A 10,047-nucleotide genomic window follows, 5' to 3' on the forward strand; every position below is an offset into this window, starting at 1 on the left:
CTTTTTTTCTTTTTTTCTTTTTCCTCCCTTTAAGCTTCCCTCTACGTTACCCTGAATGCTTCCTTTTTAAATTACGCTTCCTTTTGTTTTTGTTTTTTTTTTTTTTTTTTCTATTCTCTTCCCTCCAATCCGGCTTGAAATTTTTGATGTTGGGCTTCATAGTGGAACTAAATAAATATAAGGTGGGCTGAATTAAATAGATACTGGAATTAAATAAATAGATAGTGGGAGTAAATAAATAAGTAGTGAGCTGTAGTTATAGGGCTGGGATTTATAGGGTTGCAAATTGTAAAAACCAATTAAAAATTGAAGGAAAAATTATTTTTTTAATAAAAAAAATGACGTGGCAGCTGATATGGCGCAACGTGAGAGCAGCAGAATTAAATTCTACGCTTCAGCTTTTAGTAATATATAGATATAGATTAGATATTAGAGACCAGTAGAGCATCGTTGTTATATCCCTTTCATAGGCTAGAACACAAGTTATAGCCTCTTTTTAAGTCTTTGGCATTCCTGTAGCCAATTTGTGGGGTTTACCCTATTAAAATAAGGGGATTCATACAATTGTCACCTTTGTGATTTTAATGCGAGTGTGAATTTGATTCTTGCATTTTTTATTTGAACAATAATTAACCACATGCACTTAAGTTTTGTCAAAATTTAAACCTTTTATTAGTACCAGTTGATGTGCGGGATACAATATGATGTGCATAGACATGTTTCTAATAGTGATGTATAGGATTTAAAACCCTCTCCCCCAACTATTGAATAATCAAGAAAAAAACAAAAGGAAAAGAAAGATATGTATAAACATCAAAGTTTAATGCCCAATCATATACCATAGAATTATTATGAAACCATCCCATTAGATAATAATACATCATTAGATACTGAAAAGATAATGTTGGACAAAAGAAAAAATTATGAGGAAGTATAGAACTAAACCAATTGGTAAGAAAAAGAACAAAAAAATTCATATTGGAAAACACAAGCAACCTGATGTGTAGTAAGATAGTTAACTTATCATTTAGAAAGAATAACATACCTCATTTCATCCTTCTTCAAATCTTTATAAGAACGAAATTGTAGCTTATATGACCTTGGAAATATTGCAATAGCTAATTTTGTACAATCAATATATATATATATATATAAGCAAATATCTCATGCAGAAAAGCATGACGTTCTGCCTTGTGGTGCTCTATTAGAGCAAATTTTGCATTTGACCTTCCACGTCAACTCTTAAAAAATGGAATTTAAACATCTTCTTTGAAATTGAAAGGATGCAAGTTATTTAATTGCTTCAACAAAAACCATTGAACCAGTTTACCTCTCTCTCTCTTAATTGTTTCAGTTCCCATTTAAATTTAATGCAGACAATCGTATTTCTTTATAAATCAATATCTATATCTATCTTTTCCCTTAGAAAAAAAAAATATATCTATCTATAACCTTTGTAACTACCAGAATTGGTGTAAGGGTTATGTGGAGAATAACACAAATCCCATTAGATACTTGCCCATCAATCAATCAAATATATATATATATATAAAAAAAGAGCAGAGCCTCTCTATCTACAATCTTCCAAACTCCCTCATTAATCATCACATTTACTCTCTCCTATCCACAACTCTCTTCTCTTGATGTCTTTTAGAATACCCAAACCATTCCTCAATTACACAAACCTATGGCTTTTCAGCTCTTCCTATTCTGCAAATCAATCTCTTCTTATGGTATTTGACATACATTTGGTCATACCTTCTGTGGGGGGAAAAGCCCAAAGCTACTTAATGGGCCTGGAACCCACTGATTAAGGGCCATGGTGTTTCCGAGAATTAATAGATGGTTGGGGCGGCCCACCTAAAGCAGGAAGCCCAGAAGCAGAAGGGGAGTGTCGTCCGAGGAGGCCACCATTTGTCCGAGGATGTCTTTTTCCTCGGCTATGATGAGCTTTGATCAAACGAATGTGTGAAAAGTCCGACTAACCTCCCTAACGATCCCAACGGTGATGATGGACTCTGGGTGGATCCAGAAATGATCAGAACTAGAAAATATCTGAAGGAAAGGCTGGTACCACCGCATTTAATGCGCTGCAACAGCTTTTCTGGCTGCATTTATGTGGAGAAGACCCCTGAACAGTACAACCTCAGCTACCGCCACTCACAAAGAATTAAAGTAGACACACGACATGACATGCACTCGAGTGGATGCGTGGATGAAGAACAAGTGGACGATGGAGATTATAGGAAGGGATGCTATATAAAGAAGAAGGGTCCCTGATAACATGGGGAGAAAAAAGAAACAGAAAGAGAGAGAAAAGCTTTACTGTAGCTCTGAATGTTGTAATCGCTGTTTATTCAATAAAACACCTCTTCGGACATTCATTCATGGAGTTATCCGATCTTTAGTTCACGCTATCATTATTGCACGTGACCTAGCTGACTGTTCTGTGCTTCATAACCAGCCCAGCTCTTTCGCCCACTCTCTACAAATTCATTGTTCTGGGTTCGTTGGGCCTCCAACCCATATCCTTTAGGCTTGGGCGACAAAAAACTGACCCTACACCTTCAATCTTGAATAAATGACTTCAAAGGGTTTCAAATTTACCACCGATCGAGGTGCTCTCCACGCTTTTCATCGATTTCACCAGGTTCATAAATCTCTCTATCTCTCATTCTCTAAAAATTCAAATTTTATGCTCTTCTCTTTCTCATTCAATTTTTGAAAAAAAAAACAAAAACAAAAACAATCAGATTATGAGCTTCTTTGAGAGTCTCGGGGATTCTGTAGGGGAAGCCTTTGTTGATGCCAGCCCTTGAAACTTTGTCTCCAACAAAGCACATCAAGGAGCTTAGCTTCTTTTTTTATTTTTTTTATTTTATTTTTTATTATTTTTATTTTATAATTTATTTATTTATCCGTATGTACTCCTACTTGAATTCTCTGTTTATTAGCACCTCAAAAATTTTTACTGAAAAATTTCCTGCCAAATATTATTGTATTATCTATTTGTCTTTTACTGTTGTGAATGATTCTAGGAATATTTGGGTCATTCACAAATGCAAGTTGCCCTTGAAATTCCATCCTCAAAATTTTTTGGCTTCATAGGCGTAACCTTGGTTGGATTGTGGTTTCCGAAGAGCTTTTCTACACATAACAAATTTGATTAGTTTGTATGATATATTGTGACACTGTATTGTAGCTGTGTATATAAACTACATGTAGGATAGATTAGTGGGGAGTTAAATGACTTGTAGTTTTGGTCTATAATCATAGTTAGTTATTCTCTGTCTTGACACTTGTATAGCTGCTATAGGATATTTAGTTAGTTAGCTTTTTGCTATTGTTTTCCGCCATTCTGATCTTGCTATATAAGGAACAGAGCAAGATATTTATCAACGAGAAGATTCATTTTCACAATTCTCTATTTCTACTCTCTTCCTTTCTTCCTTGTGTGATTTCCAATCCACCATTGTAGGAGCTTGAGAGTGGTTTCAACATAGGGATAAACTAATGTTTCTTAATTTATTTTATGTAGTTCCCGATGATGAATTAGCTTTAATTAGAACTAAGCTACAACTTAGCATATGATATTCTTTGAATATTTTTGAAAAACTTTCTACTAGATTTGGTCACTAAAGCTTCTTCTCTTTACTAATTGAAATTCTCTGGGAATTTAATAGTTATCCTACTTTGAACATTATTGCAGTAAAGTTCATCTATAAATGAAAATTCACATAGTTTCTTTTTAAAATTTTCTTTCAGGTTTTGACTACTATGTTTGATAACCACAAGGGCAATTTGCATCACTTGGATTGATGGTTCATGATGGCAAAAATGACCCTTATGTGTTGGCCATTCTTTTGGTACTAGTTATTGGTATGTAAGACTTCGTATTAGTGGCAAAGGATATTTTTCTTACTATATTTAGCCATAATTAATGTAATTTGGAAGCTTCAAGGAGGCTGCAAAATCATTATAGATGAATCATTACGGTTTTGTTAATAAGTTCAACAAAATGGTCAAATTTCACCCTTTCATTTTTCTTTATAAAGAAGGTTGTGGTAAACTTCTTGCTAGACTCATCTTCCTGCTAGACTATAAAGACTGTTTCTTTTTTCTTTTCACCTTTTTACTAATATAATATAATTGAAACTAATTCTACAAAAAGTATAGCACAAGGTTCAAGGTTAAAAGCAGAGACCTTAAGTGAGAGAGCACAAGGTTCTACCAAGTGGCGCATTCTATACAAAGAGAATTGAAATATTCTTAAGTGCCACATCAGAGATAAGAACAAATTAAATATTGACTTTTTGTTTCATTTGGTTCGATGTTTCAAGACTTTTCTAATTAAAAAAATAAATATTCTTTGTATTTTTTATTTCAATGTTTCAAGACTTTTCATCCCTCACATATACATACAAACATTTTGTGTTTTAATTCATTATTTTCACCTCTTGCACTTTTATACCTTTTTATATACCCACCCATAGCCCTTCATGCCATCACATATCAAATACAAAGACTAAAAACAATGTCATTTAGATTCAATCTTTCGACAACACCTATCTAGGTCTAACATTGTTGTTTCATCAAATCCTAACTCATATGAGCTGGCTACAATCAAGGGAGGGGAGCTTGCATTTTATATTGAGTGACAATGACAATTACAATTTTGATGTTAAGGTCGGATATTGTGGATTTGTGGGTTTTGTAAATGATGTGATTGACTGTGGGTGTTTGGGATATGTAGTTTGTTTTAAAATTAAGTAGAAAGAGAAAGACACATTCTATATCAACTTTTATTCTAAAATATTCCTCTAAAGTTGTTGTTGTTGTTGTTTTTGTTTTTATTTTTTTTCTTATTACTTCAATTGAATAATTAAAATGGATATAAGTGTGCAATTTATAATTGTTGCTTTTTATGATAAGCAGAGATCTCATGCAGGAGCACATGAGCTCCTGCCATGTGGCACTCTAATATTGCATTTAGTATTTTTAACCTCTTCTCATTTAGTTGTTTTTACCATCACTCAAAAAAATCACGTTAGCTTCTTTTTACTATTATCTAAAAGATGGGCTGTTATTGAAAACTAAACCAAACCTTATGAAAAGTCCTAGCCCACTTATTCCTTACATATTATGACCTAAGCATGATCCTTTCCCATGTGTAGATGAAAGCCCAGACCTTAACCCACTTACAAACTCTCTTTCTCCTCCTCAATGCATAGATGAAACTTGAAAGCCAAGACCCTGACTCACTTAGAAGCTCTCTTCCTCCGTACAAGCTTCCTTTCAGACTATACACACTCTTCAACTTCTTTACAAACAACTGTTTGTAGTTCAAATTCACTGATCTTATCTGACCAAACCAATGTTCCTACTCATTTTTCAAGTCTTAATTCAGCCATTCTGTGTAAACAAATGGAGATGTATGGTCCAGGAAGATATATAATCACTCCAAAAAAAAAAATAAAAAGGAAATGAATACTCTAACCTCAACAGTCCCACCACTCTATTCTCTCTCCCTCTCTCTCTCTCACACACACACACACACACACACATTTTGAGTGCTATATTAGGATTCCTCAAATTGAAGATAGTATTCTATCTTACCAATGAGCTCCACATTGGAAGGATTGTCTACTAAGATAATGAGTGCTTCTCTTGCTGTGTTATAGGAGTAATTCTTAAGTACTCTTGAAGCACGGTGAATAGTGCTCCCTTATCTCACATATATGATAGGGTCCACTCATTAAATTTATGATGGGGTCCATCATGAATGTGAGTGAAGAGAGCTCCATTTTAATATACTCCGAGAATACTAAGAATTTTCCATATTAAAGAAAAAATCAAACGCTATGTGATATGGCATAGTCACCAATAGTCATATTGCATTCAACTATATTCATATCAAATTTTGAGTCGTCTATGATGCTATGATAATAGGTATGAAAATCAATTTGTTAATGACTTTTGATATGCTCCTACAACCGATTAAGAAATTCACAAGTTGGATCAAATTGTTTGTGTGCCTTTGAATTATAGGATTTTTTTTTTTTTACACAAATGCATGAAAGTGGTAGGTCTATCATAAGCATAAATATGATCACAAGTTCAAATATTAACAAACAATTGAGATCAAGGAAGTCAATACCATACCAAAGGCTATATCCGTTTGGCCAGCGGTACGATATATTTTGGATACCGGTCAATACCGGTGTACCGTTTCGGGTTTACCGCTATTTTATGTATTTAATACACACACACACACACACACACACAAAATCTTTATTTACCATAAAACATTGCCTTCATTGCATACAAAGGCAAAAAAAAAAATAACACAATATAAAAAATAGAAAAAAGTTACAAATCTGTTTTTACAATACAACTAAAGCCACTACTTACTGGCCTCCCATCCTCTACATTCACTTCATTATGTTTTTTTATGTTCAAGTGAGGAACAGACTCAATCTCCCAATGTCAACTGTCAAAACACAAATCACCAACAGGTTTAGTCTGAGATTTTAGCATCAATTTAAGCCAAAGGGTCCTCAAAATCCAATATCAAAGACTTTATAATAATAAAAAATGCATACATGCACATGTACAGCAAGCTTTATACTATAGAATATAACCATCTTCAATTGAATTGACAAAATAAGTAATTTTACTATAAATTGCATTGAGAAAGAGCTTTACCACTTTGAGAACAAGCCTTCTCAGTTGAATTTTCTGTATCCCAGTGAGCTTCAGAGAAACCAAGTCACTGATCCCCGACAACACCCCTGCTGTAATTGCTTGATTTAAATAACACATTGCACACTGAAAACAAAAACTTCAAATGAACCTAGATAACCAAAAATTCAAACGAAAAATTAACGAAAACTTCAAACGAACCAAAACTTAAGCAAAACCAAAACTTCAAACAAACCCAGATAACCAAAAAAAAAAAAAGGAACAAAAATTTTACCTAAGTGAGAGATAGTAGCCAAGACATTGAGACAGAGAAGCCGAGAGATGAGAGACACAGGGTAGCTGGATGGGTTTTGGCTTGGTATCTCTTTACTTGCCGAAACTGCCGGATTTTGCTGGTACGGCCGGTGCGCGTCCGATACGGCCAGTATATTTGCTGGTACAAAACAGGGGGTGTACCTGTACTGGTGCACTGGCTGGTACGGTCGGTACGGTACGAGATTGACTTCACTGATTGAGATACTGCGGTAATAGATTCTAATAGCATTTGTCCCTTTAGTAGATTCTAATAGCATTTGTCATTTTTGAAAATCTAAACAATTTATAGGATTCTAGCCACAAATATTTTGCATAAAATCTATGATGCAAAAATGATTTTGGTATCCCATAGTAGAAACTAGAGAGGACTATAAAAACTTTTAGTTAGATACATACCATTTTTTTTTTAAAGTCTTCTTGTACTATTTATTGTTTCAGTATGAGACCAATATAATTTAAAATTATAATTTTTATGCAAAGCTAGAGACCAACATACTTTTGCGATGCACGGGTTTCCAACTAGTATATATATATATATATATAAAAGCAAAAACCTCATGCGGGAGTGCATGAGGTTGCCATGTGGAACTTTAATTTTGCATTTAGCCATTTTTACCTATTTTTTTATTTTATTTTTTATTATTTTTTTACTGTTACCCAATAGATCGTAGTAACTTATTTTTACTATTATATAAAATATGGGCTGCTCTTGACAATTAGACCAAATGTTAATCTTTACAAAATGGACTATCTTTTAAAAATAGACCAAACTTTATAAAAAGCCCAATCCTAGTTATTACCTTACATATTATGACCTAAGTTTGACTCTTTTCACATGTAAATCATAGCCAAAACTCCTATTCACTTACAAACTCTCTTCCTCCTCCCCCATATATAGATGAAACTTCTAGAAAATCTCATTCTCATGAAATCATGTATTCCTTTTTTTTTTTTTCTTCTAAATTTCAATTCAACATGCTTTTGTCTATTAATATTGTTCTATACAATTTATTCAAGAAAATTCTCTTTGTCATTGATCGATGCAACAAAAATATATATAAATCTTGAGATTGTTGAAGTTGCTAAAATAATTGACAAGTGCATATCTTTAAAATTTATAATAACAAAAAAGGTCTAATAAATAACATATACTATCTCACAAAATGCCATTTACATAATATTTTCTTTTGAAAAAAATTCAATGATAGGAATGGTGAAAAACAGGATCCTATTCAAGAAATACTAAAAATATATGCAATAACAGAGCATATGAAGACAATAACAGAGATAAAATGCATTGAATGGGATCTTACGAAACATGTTTGTTAATCATTTCAAATTATACTTATCATTTAGATGAAAAAATAATAATACATCATATTATTTACATTAAAAAATAATACATATTAACTTCAAAGTTCATTGCAAGATGCGAATTGCTAGGGTATTGCAATAATAAGTAAGATTTATACAACAATGGGTTGGTATTATATTTTGTGTTTGCTTTGTCAAAAGGAAGGTCAAACCACAATCAGGATCATTTTTTGTGCAAAATGTGAAACAAAAAACAAATCTCTCTATCCCAAAGTTAGAGGTACTTACATTAACTACATACTCTCCAAATATTTAGAATATATTCATCTCACTATAACTACTAGATATAGAATTACAAACTACTTCAGATATAGGATTCAAATTGAAGTTTGATGCAACTGATAAAACAAATTTTGTGATATTTGATCGAGATGCTAAAAAAATCCTAAAAAAATCTGTAAGAGATCTTGCTAAAAAGCAAATTAAGGTACAACATATTTAAATTATTATAAAACTATTGATCATAATACATATTATATTCCTCATATGCAAATTGGTATTGGAGAAGAAATCCCATATGACTTGAAGAAAATTTTTGGAAAAAAAAAAAAGCATTTTCCTACTTCATATAAATGAATTCATTCTAAAGGATGATTTTGAAAATTGCACATTTGCTAAGATTTTTTTATGCACATTCAAATGATAAAAAGGTATAGTAAAAAAGAAAAATACACAATCCAATATGCTATATTAACCCTTTTGCTACACTATTCCTAAATTTACAAAAAAATATAAAAACATCTACCAAAAAAACTGTCATATCACTGAAATTTAATATGAATGCAAATACATATGAAAAATCTTAGCGACAACAAATTCATAGGTCCAAATTTTGTAAGATCTAGTCAAGAATCTTCCAATGCCAATTCATTAGTGATTAACACAAATAATGCAACAAAAGGAAAAAGTGATGAAAGCTCAAAAATTAAACAAATAGGTATCGACCAAACTTCAAGTGTTGAAGATGAAAAAACAGATGATGATAACATTCCCCTCAACAAGCTTTACAAATGTCACCATAACACAATAACAATTTCATTGAAGAAACCAAAAAAGAAAAAGAAAAAAAAGAGATTTCGTAATGAAGCTCTTTATTACATCACATAAAAAAGAGCAATAATATGGAATGAATTAATAAGCTTTTATCAACTTTTGTTATACAATATTTCTCCAAAGTTGTTTTTTTTTTTTTTTTTTTTTTTTTGCTCATTACTGGAACATAATAATTATAATGAATATGTGTGTGCAATTTATAATTGTTCCTTTTTATGATAAACTCATTACTAACAAATTTTCATAACAAATATGCTATAATATATGTATAACATTCTCCAAAGAAAAAAAAAATTACATAAAACATTACAACATTATCCATGGATTCCTAACAGAGGAATGTGAAATCAAACATGAAGTGTAGGCTGCTTTGATGTATTCTGAAGTAAGATCTTGTGTGGTCAATACCTCAGATAGATTTGGGTAATCCCTAATCTCGATAAGAGACAAAAAGTATTACCTTGTTTATTTAATCTTATGTGTCGTGTTACAAGGATAATTCTCAAGAACATTCGCACTCTATATCTCTCTTTTTTGTATATTCTGTGTTGTTCTTCTCTTTGTTCTTTCTTCTTTTTTATATGAGCCATCTCCCTCTTTTTT

The sequence above is a fragment of the Quercus suber genome, unplaced genomic scaffold, assembly GCF_002906115.3.
Source record: "Quercus suber isolate HL8 unplaced genomic scaffold, Cork oak 2.0 scaffold_993, whole genome shotgun sequence".
NCBI classification, from domain to species: Eukaryota; Viridiplantae; Streptophyta; class Magnoliopsida; order Fagales; family Fagaceae; genus Quercus; species Quercus suber.